A 12,041-nucleotide genomic window follows, 5' to 3' on the forward strand; every position below is an offset into this window, starting at 1 on the left:
GGTGTGTATTGATCTTGTTGCCATGGTGACGTTCTGTGGTGCAAATATGGAAATTTACTCACTGACATTGGTCGATATGAGACTTTAAAACACAGTGTTCAGGAGTGATTGGTCGTTTCTGTTTCACCCCTCAAATCATCATCATCATCATCATCACTTCATTATAGTGTCATCATTACAACTTCAATACCACAAAAGTAACATCTCAACATCACATAGATACCATCACTTCAGTCTTGCATAAATAACATCACTGCTTCATCACTAAACAGGGCGTTGGGGTAGCCTAGTGGTTAAAGCGTTGGCTCGTCACGCAGAAGACCCGGGTTCGATTCCCCACATGGGCACAATGTGTTAAGCCCATTTCTGGTGTCCCCCGCCGTGATATTGCTGGAATATTGCTAAAAGCGGCGTAAAACTAAACTCAGTCAGTCAGTCATCACTAAACATCTCAGCTATGTCACTAAACATCATTAGAATATTGCCATGACAACATTATCATCATCACAACAACTGTACTACAGTACTATATCAATCATGAAATAATGATGACTTCATCATCATCATCATCATCATCGTTGTCATCATTATCATCATCACAACAACCATGACTTCTCTTACGACATCATTACATCATGACTGTATCAGCATTACAACTTTACATCAACACCACAAAAATAACATGTCACCATCACTGTGATGCCATCACTTCAGTCTCACATAAATAACATCGCTAAATGTTTCATTGAACACATCAGCAACATCATTGAACATCATCACTACAATAGTGCCGTGACAACATGACACTGTACTACATCACTTATATCATGCAATCATGACAACATGACACTGTACTACATCACTTATATCATGCAATCATGACAACATGACACTGTACTACATCACTTATATCATGCAATCATGACATGACACTGTACTACATCACTTATATCATGCCATCATGACAACATGACACTGTACTACATCACTTATATCATGCCATCATGACAACATGACACTGTACTACATCACTTATATCATGCAATCATGACAACATGACACTGTACTACATCACTTATATCATGCCATCATGACAACATGACACTGTACTAAATCACTTATATCATGCCATCATGACAACATGACACTGTACTACATCACTTATATCATGCAATCATGACAACATGACACTGTACTACATCACTTACATCATGCAATCATGACAACTTTACACTGTATCACGTCAGTACGTATGGCTGCATGACTTAGTAACCTCCACACAACATCTGTACAACATCACCCCAACAACTACAAACATCACATCACTACAGTTTCTTCCAAATAACATCTGTACAACATCACCCCAACAACTACAAACATCACATCATTACAGTTTCTTCCAAACAACATCAGTACAACATCACCCCAACAACTACAAACATCACATCATTACAGTTTCTTCCAAACAACATTAGTACAACATCACATCACTACAGTTTCTTCCAAACAACATTAGTACAACATCACATCACTACAGTGTCTTCCAAACAACATTAGTACAACATCACATCACTACAGTTTCTTCCAAACAACATTAGTACAACATCACATCACTACAGTGTCTTCCAAACAACATTATTACAACATCACATCACTACAGTGTCTTCCAAACAACATTATTACAACATCACATCACTACAGTTTCTTCCAAACAAACACTAACTAACATGACAACAAATTCCAACACAGTGTTTTGAAGTACATGCTACCCCTTCTCAGGGTTTCTTATGATATTTCACATACATATTTACATGAATATACATTTGTGATGCCATGCAGGTGAAATTATCCTCCGTAATTCTGACTGAATTATTTGTGTTGATGCCTGATGAGCTGACGCCAAGTATTATATTGTCTTCATTGTTTGCAAAATGGCCTGTATGAATGTGACGATATTGCCATACATTGCCATGTATATATACTGGACAAAAATAGTTAGGGATATATGTAAATTTTGAAATTATGAATATTGATCTATTTATTTGTTGACACACTGATAAAATATCAATCATAAAAATACCAATATCCCTAACTTATTTTGTCCAGTATAGTTCAAGCTGATGTCATCCATTGTTTGAGATGTCACAGATCTTGATCTTGTTTTCATTATCAGCTTCAATGGTCTTGACTGCATATTTCTTCTTAGGAGTGTGTAATATTCTCCTGGCCATTTTGTCTTTGACTTCAGAATGTTTGAAATACAAGGATAATTTGGATTTGAACTACTTGAAAAAATACTTACTCATCTGTTTTAGTGGACAACAGTAATATATTGACTTACATCTGTCCTAATGAGCTGCCAAGAAGTCTCATTTCCATTTTTGATATTTATTAAGTATTTTATGTGATGTCAGATAGAGCGAGTGAGTATTTGTGTTTCGTATCTGCTTGTAATCTTAATATAATCCATGGTGCCACGTTTCCAAAACATTTACCATTTTACTGAATCTCTCCAATTCTTCTTGATTGGCTTCATTATGATCCTTGGATTGTCATCAACATACAAAATTCTTGTAAATTCACCAAAACGTTGAATGTGTAAGATGTGCCTATTATCATGCTTTCTTCACACTCTAGGTTTGTGGGCTGTCTAGTGCCGCAATCAGCAGTATTCGAGTTATAAGTATTCGAGTATTCAGTCCTAACCTGGATCTTCGTGTGACTAATTTTTGGAATTGTTATACTGAAAAAAAATACATCAGATGAAGGTGATGGTCGAGCTGACAGAATCAGGAATCGCTATGATTCAATATTCTTCACATCTTTTTCCAAAAGCATTTTCTTTCTGTACAGTCATCTCAAATATCAGCATCACGCCATAATGAGGATGTCCTGAAGTTCAAATTCCATTGCTTCTGTTGATGTTTAAAAATTCAGAAAAATTTCAAAAAGCGAAATGGAAAGAGATACTTGGTTAATTGCCTGTTGTGATTTGCAACAATTAGGGGACACGATGTACCTGTTTGACGATTTGTTCGGCTGAGAGAACCTGTATGCGACATTGTAATGGAAAGCAAACATTGCATTTCTGGTATTGTGAATTACTAATGCGTAGCCTTAAGCATGTTTTGGGTTTTCTTTGATACTTCGTGAATAAGGGCGGTTCACATGAGTACAGTCGAGCTCCATTCATGGCCATGCATATTGTGGTGTGTACATGTTGTATAGCAAGGTCTTCTCCATGGTGAACAAATAGTTTGTTTGGGGTCTAGTTGTTGTCTGATTTATCAGAGTAAACGGTTATAACAATTGAACTATTGATTTGGGTACAGGTTAATTCCAATATTAATCTCAAAAGTAACCTGATTTTTCTATGTAACCATGGTTACACAGTGATACAAACAATATTTAGCTAGGAAAGTAAATTTTCAATTTATATTTTCAACATCAAGTTTATTATATCCAACACTAGCAAGCACTGATTGGAATAGATAAAAACATTTCTGTAAACTACACTAAAGTTAGGGTATTATCTGAACTTATGAAAAGTTAATTTAATAAAAACAGCTTAGATGTGTCAGTTGTTAAATATGACACAGATGACAGAAGGTGTTACATTATAACACAGCATGTGTCTTTCACCTCTCCCTGTGTCCTCTGGTCCTTATAAGGATAGGTTGTATTTTCAAAAATAACATCAAACATATTCTCACAGTTTGCATGTTTTGACTGAGTTTGTGACATTTAAGTTATGTTTTAGCATTTGGTTGTTTCCTGGTCGACAGAGTACTAGGAAGTTTTTCTTTTAGCGTTTTTTTAAAAATGAAAATAAGTCTGAAAACTTGGCTTAACTTCCTGGTACAGACTTTTTGTGTTTCGGCTCAAGGGTGACAGTTTATAGAAACATTTTATTCAAACATTATATTGGCATACACATAATACACGGAAGTTTAGTATGAGTCATATGAAGACGTGACTCACAATTGTTATTGTTTATCATTTGGATCAAATTTATTATTGTTTCATAATTGTCAAGTGTTGATGATATTCACAAGTTGAAATTTGTTTCGATTCTATCTGATGTAAACATGTTAATATAGAAAGTATTGCTAAAATGTTCAACTCAATGGGTACCGCATTCAAGTTAAAATTCGTTTTGATTCTGTCTGGTATAAACATGAAAATATGGAAAATGGTCACCATAATAGGTATACAATTCAAGGGAGATAACTCTTGATGATTTAATTATTCAATAGGCATTTCTTGCCTGTAAAATTGTTTGATACAGTTTCTGATCAGAGCTATTACTCAAAACATAATTTCTAAACTGAGTAAACGTCTGGATATAATTATATGACCAGGGAGGTTTGTACTCAATATTAACAAACAGCAAAATGTTATTAGTGAAATTATTTTTTTCTGTGGGTTGACATATTTTCTTAATTATTTTTTTGAGTTAGAATGGAAGAGGCCATAAAATGCTCACATTTTCAGCAAGTTTTTGTTCGAGTATTTTAGTAGGTGAGGGCGTATTCAATTATATCACAGTGTTGAACTTAATTTAGGACAAAAGCCTGAAGTAATGCAAGTGTCGAATATTAACCACTTTGCCTTTTACTTGGTACAACCAACAAGCGTCATTTGTTTGTTTGATGTTAAATATGCATGGAGCAAAATTCTAGCTATATGGCAACAGTCTGTAAATTATGAAGTGTTGACCAGGGAATCTAGTGATCAACAGCATGAGTATCGATCTCATTAATTGGGATACGATGACACGTGTCAACCAAGTCAGCAAGCCTGACCACCCGATCCTGTTAATTGCCTCTTACGACAAGCATGGGTTGTGAAGACCGTTTCTAATCCATATTTACACGGGTAGCATCGAGCATCAGTATGCTGCTGACAAACATAAAATAACAATCAGGAGAACTGGGATTCTATCATATGAAACCCTCAATGGTGTAGTTTTCTGGCTTGCCTAAGGTACGTAACCCTCTACTACAAATTGCAACGCCATAGGCATCTAGCCTTGTAACCCCTTTCAGTATATTAAGACTGTATTCATTAAACATGCTGACTTGTAAAAAATGTTATTACAAGCTTAGCATTTCTATTGAGTTTATCCCTAGCATCTTCATCTAATGGTAGATGCTCTTACGCAGTCGGCTGTGAAATTGAAGGGTTTAACAAAACTGTAATATTTATTAGGAAGCGATTTAAGATGCAAAGATAGATGAACCTTTGGCTTCAAAGTTCAAAATGTTTTCAGTTTTTTGTCTGTAACGAAGCCTACATCCTCTGCATGCTGACAGGTGATTTCAGTGGATGCTATAATTGTTCCTTGATGTGAGGTTGCAGCTGTTGGAGGGGATACAAGGTCTTGGGTAATCTTGACTAACATGTCCCTAATTACTAAGGTCAGGCAATTTTTGTTACAAAATTTTGTTTACTGATCTGCCTATCCTAAAAAAAAGTTGGATATCGACTATTAGCAAATTTGATTTCATACCACTGCTTGCATAGCTGCATGTTTTGAACAAAATTGTGCATACAATATTTATGGTAAATTTAACCCCCAGAAGATCTGTTTTTTGAGTATTGAATACATGGAAATATATTCAGATAATTTCTTAAAGACAGCAAAAATATATCTTTCATATTTTTTTCTGATCCACTGACCATACATTTTGCAAATATATCCTAAAGCTAACAATTAAAAAATAAGGCTTTGCTGTGAAATATGCTGATGCTAAGTCCTGACCTATTTCTATCATATTATCTAAATATTATTGTTAGCATGCAGAATTTGACACAGCCCCTGAAATATTTGTGGTTTAAATATGTGAACGTACATCATGACAGGTGCTTGTTCCGCTGCCTCGAATTCCTTAAATGTTTGAGAAATATATTAGTAATTCGAAGGAAGTTGAGCGTGAGATTACAAATTGACATCGGTTTACATTTAACGTTTCAGCTTATTTTGCCTCAGTGTCAAAATTTCAAACTCATCGTTTCTATGGTGCTGTGAATCTTTTCAATAATTATTTTCATCTGAAATATCTTCCAAGAGGTTGAGCCATGCACTGACTCGAATCAAGGACAAATTCAACAAGGTATGTGAAGACCCAAAGAATTGATGTAAATTTAACTGCTTACCTTGAAACCGTCTCCCCCTGGTGAAATCTGGTTCTGGATTGAAACGGTTTAGGATTTTGATTCAAGTTTTTGTAACCAGGTCATGATGCCACTGACAATTAGTGAACAAGTATAACCTAAATGGGTTCTTGACTGAGTACTTCTCGTACTTCGTACACGGTGGCTGAAGTAGTCCAAGTATATTATTAGCCCAGGCCTCCACCTTTTAATATGTGTACTATTAAGCTGAAGTGTAGATAAAAGTTATCTATCTCTGGTGTGAAATGGAGGTGATGGTTTATGTGCTGATGTGTGCATGGAGTCTTCTCGGAGTTGAACAGGGGGCATCTCATTTTGTTTAAAACTTTTCTATCTTTGTTCGCTATGTTTTACATATGCATAGTACTGCGTACATTATATTTTGTGTATGTTAATGTATTTGATTTATGGTATTTTGGTTCAGAGAACAGTGAAAGATTGTCATTGTGACTGTGATTAAGATCTTTACTGTTTGGTCATTTGGACCTGGGTTCCACTCCCCACATGGCTACAATTGTGAAGCCAATTTCTGGTGTCCCCCACATTTTCCCGTGTGACTTTGATTTTGATTTCAACAATATTTATCTTTTATGTTAGAAGTTGTTTTACCAGGAAGTATATGTATTGGTTGAGATTTCAAGAAGAGGTCTATTGTACCATTATAATAGTGTACTCAATACGGAATGAAGTCTGTACCTCAAACATCTGTGCACATGCCAAATAGCTGTTTGCATCAATTTCAGTAGAACTTAATGATATTGTACAGACTTTTAATATTAAACTGAAGAAATTAACCGAATTTTGCAAGACCTGGGCTGCAAGCTAGTTGTTACAGTTGCAGGCTTGAGGTCATTCAATTTGTAAATCATAGCAGTGAATTTTGCACAGTTCTGATAAAGAATAATGATGCATTCCTAACTATTTTTTGAGCTGTGAATTTTATGTTTAAAAAGGCTTTTTGAGATGACCCCTTAGAACTTTATATATCAATGCTGTAGGATATGGGAAGAGAGATATTGCTGAGTAGGGGATGGGGAGGGGTAGGGAAGGGGGAGGGGTAGCAAGGGGAAGGGTAGATAGCAGTGGAAGCAGTGACTCACTCTGACACGGGCCAAGATAGTCCCGGACTCTTTATTAAAGGTTTTAAAGTTTTAGAGAAAGTTTAATATCAGTCAAGTCCCGACTGCTGACATTGGAGGCCGAGACAAAGGTAAGGTTGCACTTATTGGATGTATATTGAGCTGAGGAGCAATCCGGGATGGTCAGTCATCGGTTCTTCGTAGAACAATATGGAGAACATACCAGGAACCAGTGACAAGTTTAGTCTTGTGTATTTGTGATGGATAATACAGGGGATGATTTAGAAGAACATGTTTCTGGGGTTTTTTGTCATGGCATGATGCATGCCTGTAAATCCAGTGTATGTGACTGCTTCCAGCTCCTTGCCAAACTTCTAGTGCCAAGGGATAGTGGTAGGGATGAATCCTGTGCACTGCTCACAGGGACTTATCTTGACCTGTTCAGAGACTGGTTTTCGACTCCAGGTCAGAAGGAAACGTCAGAATACCTTCCCAATTCACCCTAATATTCAGTAAACTATGTTTAACAGACACGAGAATTTTCTGTGGATCTGCAGATTTCCGGGATTTTTGTTTCATTTTGAACTTTTTTAAGATTGATGTAAATTCATAACAACAGACCCTCAAGACCCCTGGCTAAATTTTCAGTGTTTTTTGTGCTCTGCCGTTCTCATGTCTGGTTTCAAATGAACAGGTTGCAATCAACTGGTAGATATAGCAAACCTTTTTTGACCCTCACACTTGCTGTATATTTTGGTCGAAATGCATGGATCGAATTATGGTTTCAATGGACTATAATTTATGGCCCCTTTGAGATCCTTATAACCATAACCTTTGGTAGTTTAACTGATGTATTGATTTACGGAGTTTACTTGTATTTCACTGATTACAGGTCCAGTATTAAGAAACAGGCATTTTAGGGAACTGAGTGCAATTTTATTTTTTTATTTTTTTATTTCTGAAGATAAGGACTAGTGAAGGTTCCAATTTTGCATAGAATTAAGTTTTTTCCCAATTTGCCTGTCAAGGCACTAAGTAGTTTAGAATCCTAGTTAAATCCTAGTTAAATCCATGGCTCATTTCTATTTCTTCAGACTCACTTGTGAGTCGGTGGTGGCAGCAATAGGTGTACTACCTGTTCCAGTCTCAGTCATCAGTGTTTTTTTCTGCTTGTTGAAAATGTATATGATTTTAGCCTTGTGTTCTGTACAGTCTTGTTTTCACATGCTGATTTTAGCCTTGTATTCTGTACAGTCTTGTTTTCACATGCTGATAACTTGGATGTTGGTGTTCAATAAGCTGATGTTAAGTCAGAAGGGAATCTCCGTGAAAATCGTTTTAGCTCCATCTTGTGAATGGTGAAACTCCTGCTTTGAAAATTTCCATTTTGCTCAGTCTTGTGATTCTTGAAAAATCATTTTGGTTCAAGTGCGATATTACCATGTTTCCAGTGATTCTTTGGTGCACAATATGTTTGTAGCTCCGTCTTGTGATGACAAAACTGGTGGGAATCTGTATAGAACATTTGTACCAGTACCTTGATGTGAACCAAAATTGGATGATCACAGTTGGTATTAAGTAAGAGACAGAAAAGAAATCTACTCTCGTCGAATTATTTGACTTCCAGGGAATCATTTGGATGTGACTTCAAAATCTAATTAGTCAAATTATGACAGACATGAGTTGTTTTGATCTGATTATTTTTCACATGCGTGGAAAGTTTTTGCTATTTTTGTTTGTAGAACGGTCCAGCAGACCGATATCTCTGTCCATCATCTCCAGCTGTACACACATTTAAAGATAGCACCAGGCCAGGACTTCCTTGACCGATGCTGACCTTTTTTGGCCAGGATGTCATTATAACAGATTCTGTTTCCTGGCCTGATGATTTGGGAATGTTACCACTGATAGAACCAATCCTCTGATAGAGGACAGGTGTGCTGTATAACATGGCATCATGGTCTGCCTTGCCATGTAGAATTTCCAGGTCAATTATGGCACCACCTTGATGAATTTGTGGAATGGTTTCAATAGTTCATGTTCAGCATTGCTATATGCTCTTCATTGAAGTTAGACAAAGGTTTAATCTGGTTATACTTTCAATAATTCCCCTGTAAAAATGTTGTATGATGTAATAATCTCCCAGTAAAGCTTGTCATATGATTCATTGATTCCCCAGTAAAACCTGTGAAGTCATGCCATAATTCCCGCATAAAACATGTCAAATGATGCAGTAATTCCCCAAGTAAAACATGACAAATGATGCAGTAATTCCCCAAGTAAAACATGACAAATGATGCAATAATTACCTAGTAATACATGACAGATGATGCAATAATTACCTAGTAATACATGACAGATGATGCAATAATTCCACAGTAATACATGGCAAAAGATGCAATAATTCCCCATTAAAACATGCCAAATGTTGCAATAATTCCCCATTAAAACATGCCAAATGTTGCAATAATCCCCTAGTAAAAGATATCAAATGATGCAATAATTTCCCAGTAAACATGATGCAATAATTCAACAGTTATTCATGCCAAATGTTGCAATAATCACCCAGTAATACATGCCAAATGATGCAATAATTGCCCAGTGAAACATGCCAAATGTTGCAGTAATTCCCAGACAACAACTTAACACATGATGCACACGGTCCCCAGTAAGACATGATGCATGGTTTGAGAACTCTCACAGGCAAACACCGAACATGTTGCAGAAGGGTCACATTTCCCCAAGCAGGTTTAATCAGCCGAATGTACAAAGTGCAGATAGACATGAAGCAATTAGGAAGCTGGCATACAGTGACCACCTTCCCCCACGCACCCTCCTACAGTATGAGTAAACGAGTAAACGTTTACTGTGGAGCCTATCTTGTTTGGTGGTGTGGAAAGTTGATAAGTGCCCTGCTCAGCAGACTAGGTCAGAGGGCAAGCAACACAACTTTAGTGTGAAAAAACATATCGTTAATAGTCCATTGTTCTTATTCAGAAGCCATTTGTAAATCAACCACTAGAGTCAAAGGCTGGGACTTTTGTATTCAGATGTGGGTTTTTAGAAGATTTAGTGGATCGTGCATGTAATTTATTTGTAAATGATGTAAATTGATTGTTGGATATTCATGAAGTTGTACACAGTTGCTGTTTTACAATACGCGTTGACATTTTAATGTTAGTTATGTGCCATTTTCTTTAAAAAATTATTCATATTTTTAAAGAAGACTGGAACTATATTATGCAAATTATCTTGAGTAAAATATTAGAATGGGACAGAACTAGGGCTAATTGTTTCACTGCGATCCAAATATAATGTCTGGAAGTGGCATATGTGGCGTTGTCGAAGGCAACAGGTTTACTGTGCAGAGTTGTCTCCCTTATAGGCACAACATCCTCAGTTCGGGTCAGACCATGGTTCTTGGTTTGTCAGCACCAAATCGTGGTCATGGGCTTAACTGACGTTGTAAACATTGACTTCCCTCTCACGTTAGCTGAGACACTAATAAAATTTAAACACTGTGGTGTTGTTGTTGTTGTTGTTGTTGTTGTTGTTGTTGCTGTGGTTGGCATTCTTTGGAGACAAATGTGTCAGCAGAGAGTGTATCATCTACTGTGTTCAAGCAGGTGCCATAATAGTTATGTCTGGAAGTGGCAACAGGTTTACGGTGCAGGGTTGCCTCCCTTACAGGCACAGCATCCTCAGTTCTGGTCTGAGTTCACCCTGATCATGGTTTTCGGTTTGTTAGCACCATATTCCTACTCATGGGCTTCCTGTCTCACCAGCTTGTCTTACACGTTGCGCTGAGATATTGATCAAGTTTAAAACACTATTCCATGCGAAATCCAACATACTTACTATGATGTCATAGCTATGCAGGAAACTGTCACTTGGTCCTTTTGGCGGATAACCATTACATGTGTTTGCAGTAACTGAAACTAAAATTGTTTGATTGTTTGAGAACATTAATTTCAAAAGGGCATATGTCTAAGCATGGCGAGCAGGGTGTATCGGGATAAGATGTGCTACATGTTTATGTATATGAAATTTATCATGACGAGTTATATGATTGTTGTTGCTGTGGTTGCTATTCTTTGGACATAAATATGTCTGCAGAGAGTGTATCATCTACTTTGTTCAAGCAGGTGCCAGGATAGTAGTTTTAAACTTTTCTTATCAGCCAGCAAATGTGTCAAAACTCTGATAAACTTGATGTTATCTGTTGCAATGGTTACTTGTTATCTTCGCAGTAGACCTTGAAACTTCCACCAACTTTATACTTTTATGCTTTTTTATTCAACATTTCTGTTTACTTGAAATTTAAAAAATGGTTTAGAAATGAGTTGGTTTTAAGGAAAGAATTTGTTTGGAAAGTATTTTTGTTCGTTGTTTAACACTGCCCTCAGCAGTATTCCAGTCATGTAATGGCAGTCTGGAATAAATCGAATCTGGCCCAGTCAGTCCAGTGATTAACATTGTAAGTCTTGATCTGTGCAGTTATGATACAGTGACATGCTTCAGCTAAGCTAGAGAGCCTGACCCTCTGATTCCATTTGTCGCCTCTTACGACAAGCATGTGTTGCTGGAGACCAATTCTAACTTGGATTAGTTTGCAAAGTGAAAGCAAACATGTATCGATGGGTGCAAGAATGATGATCAGTAGTTGGTTAATTTTAAGATCATCAGGTCATCAGATGTATTTAAGAATATAACAAAAAGCAAGAGGAGGTAAGTCTTCTGTTCAAATCTGACAAGGGAAGATAACTCTGCTGTTGCATTCTTGTC

General features: G+C 36.7%; 1 protein-coding gene across 1 annotated transcript in view; it reads left to right on the forward strand.

The window, feature by feature from the left end:
* LOC124273618 overlaps window positions 1–12,041 on the forward strand; it is a 136,002-nt gene that overhangs the window by 20,783 nt on the left and 103,178 nt on the right.

This window comes from Haliotis rubra, unplaced genomic scaffold (assembly GCF_003918875.1).
Source record: "Haliotis rubra isolate DU_JTF1 unplaced genomic scaffold, ASM391887v1 Scf182, whole genome shotgun sequence".
Taxonomy (NCBI): Eukaryota; Metazoa; Mollusca; class Gastropoda; order Lepetellida; family Haliotidae; genus Haliotis; species Haliotis rubra.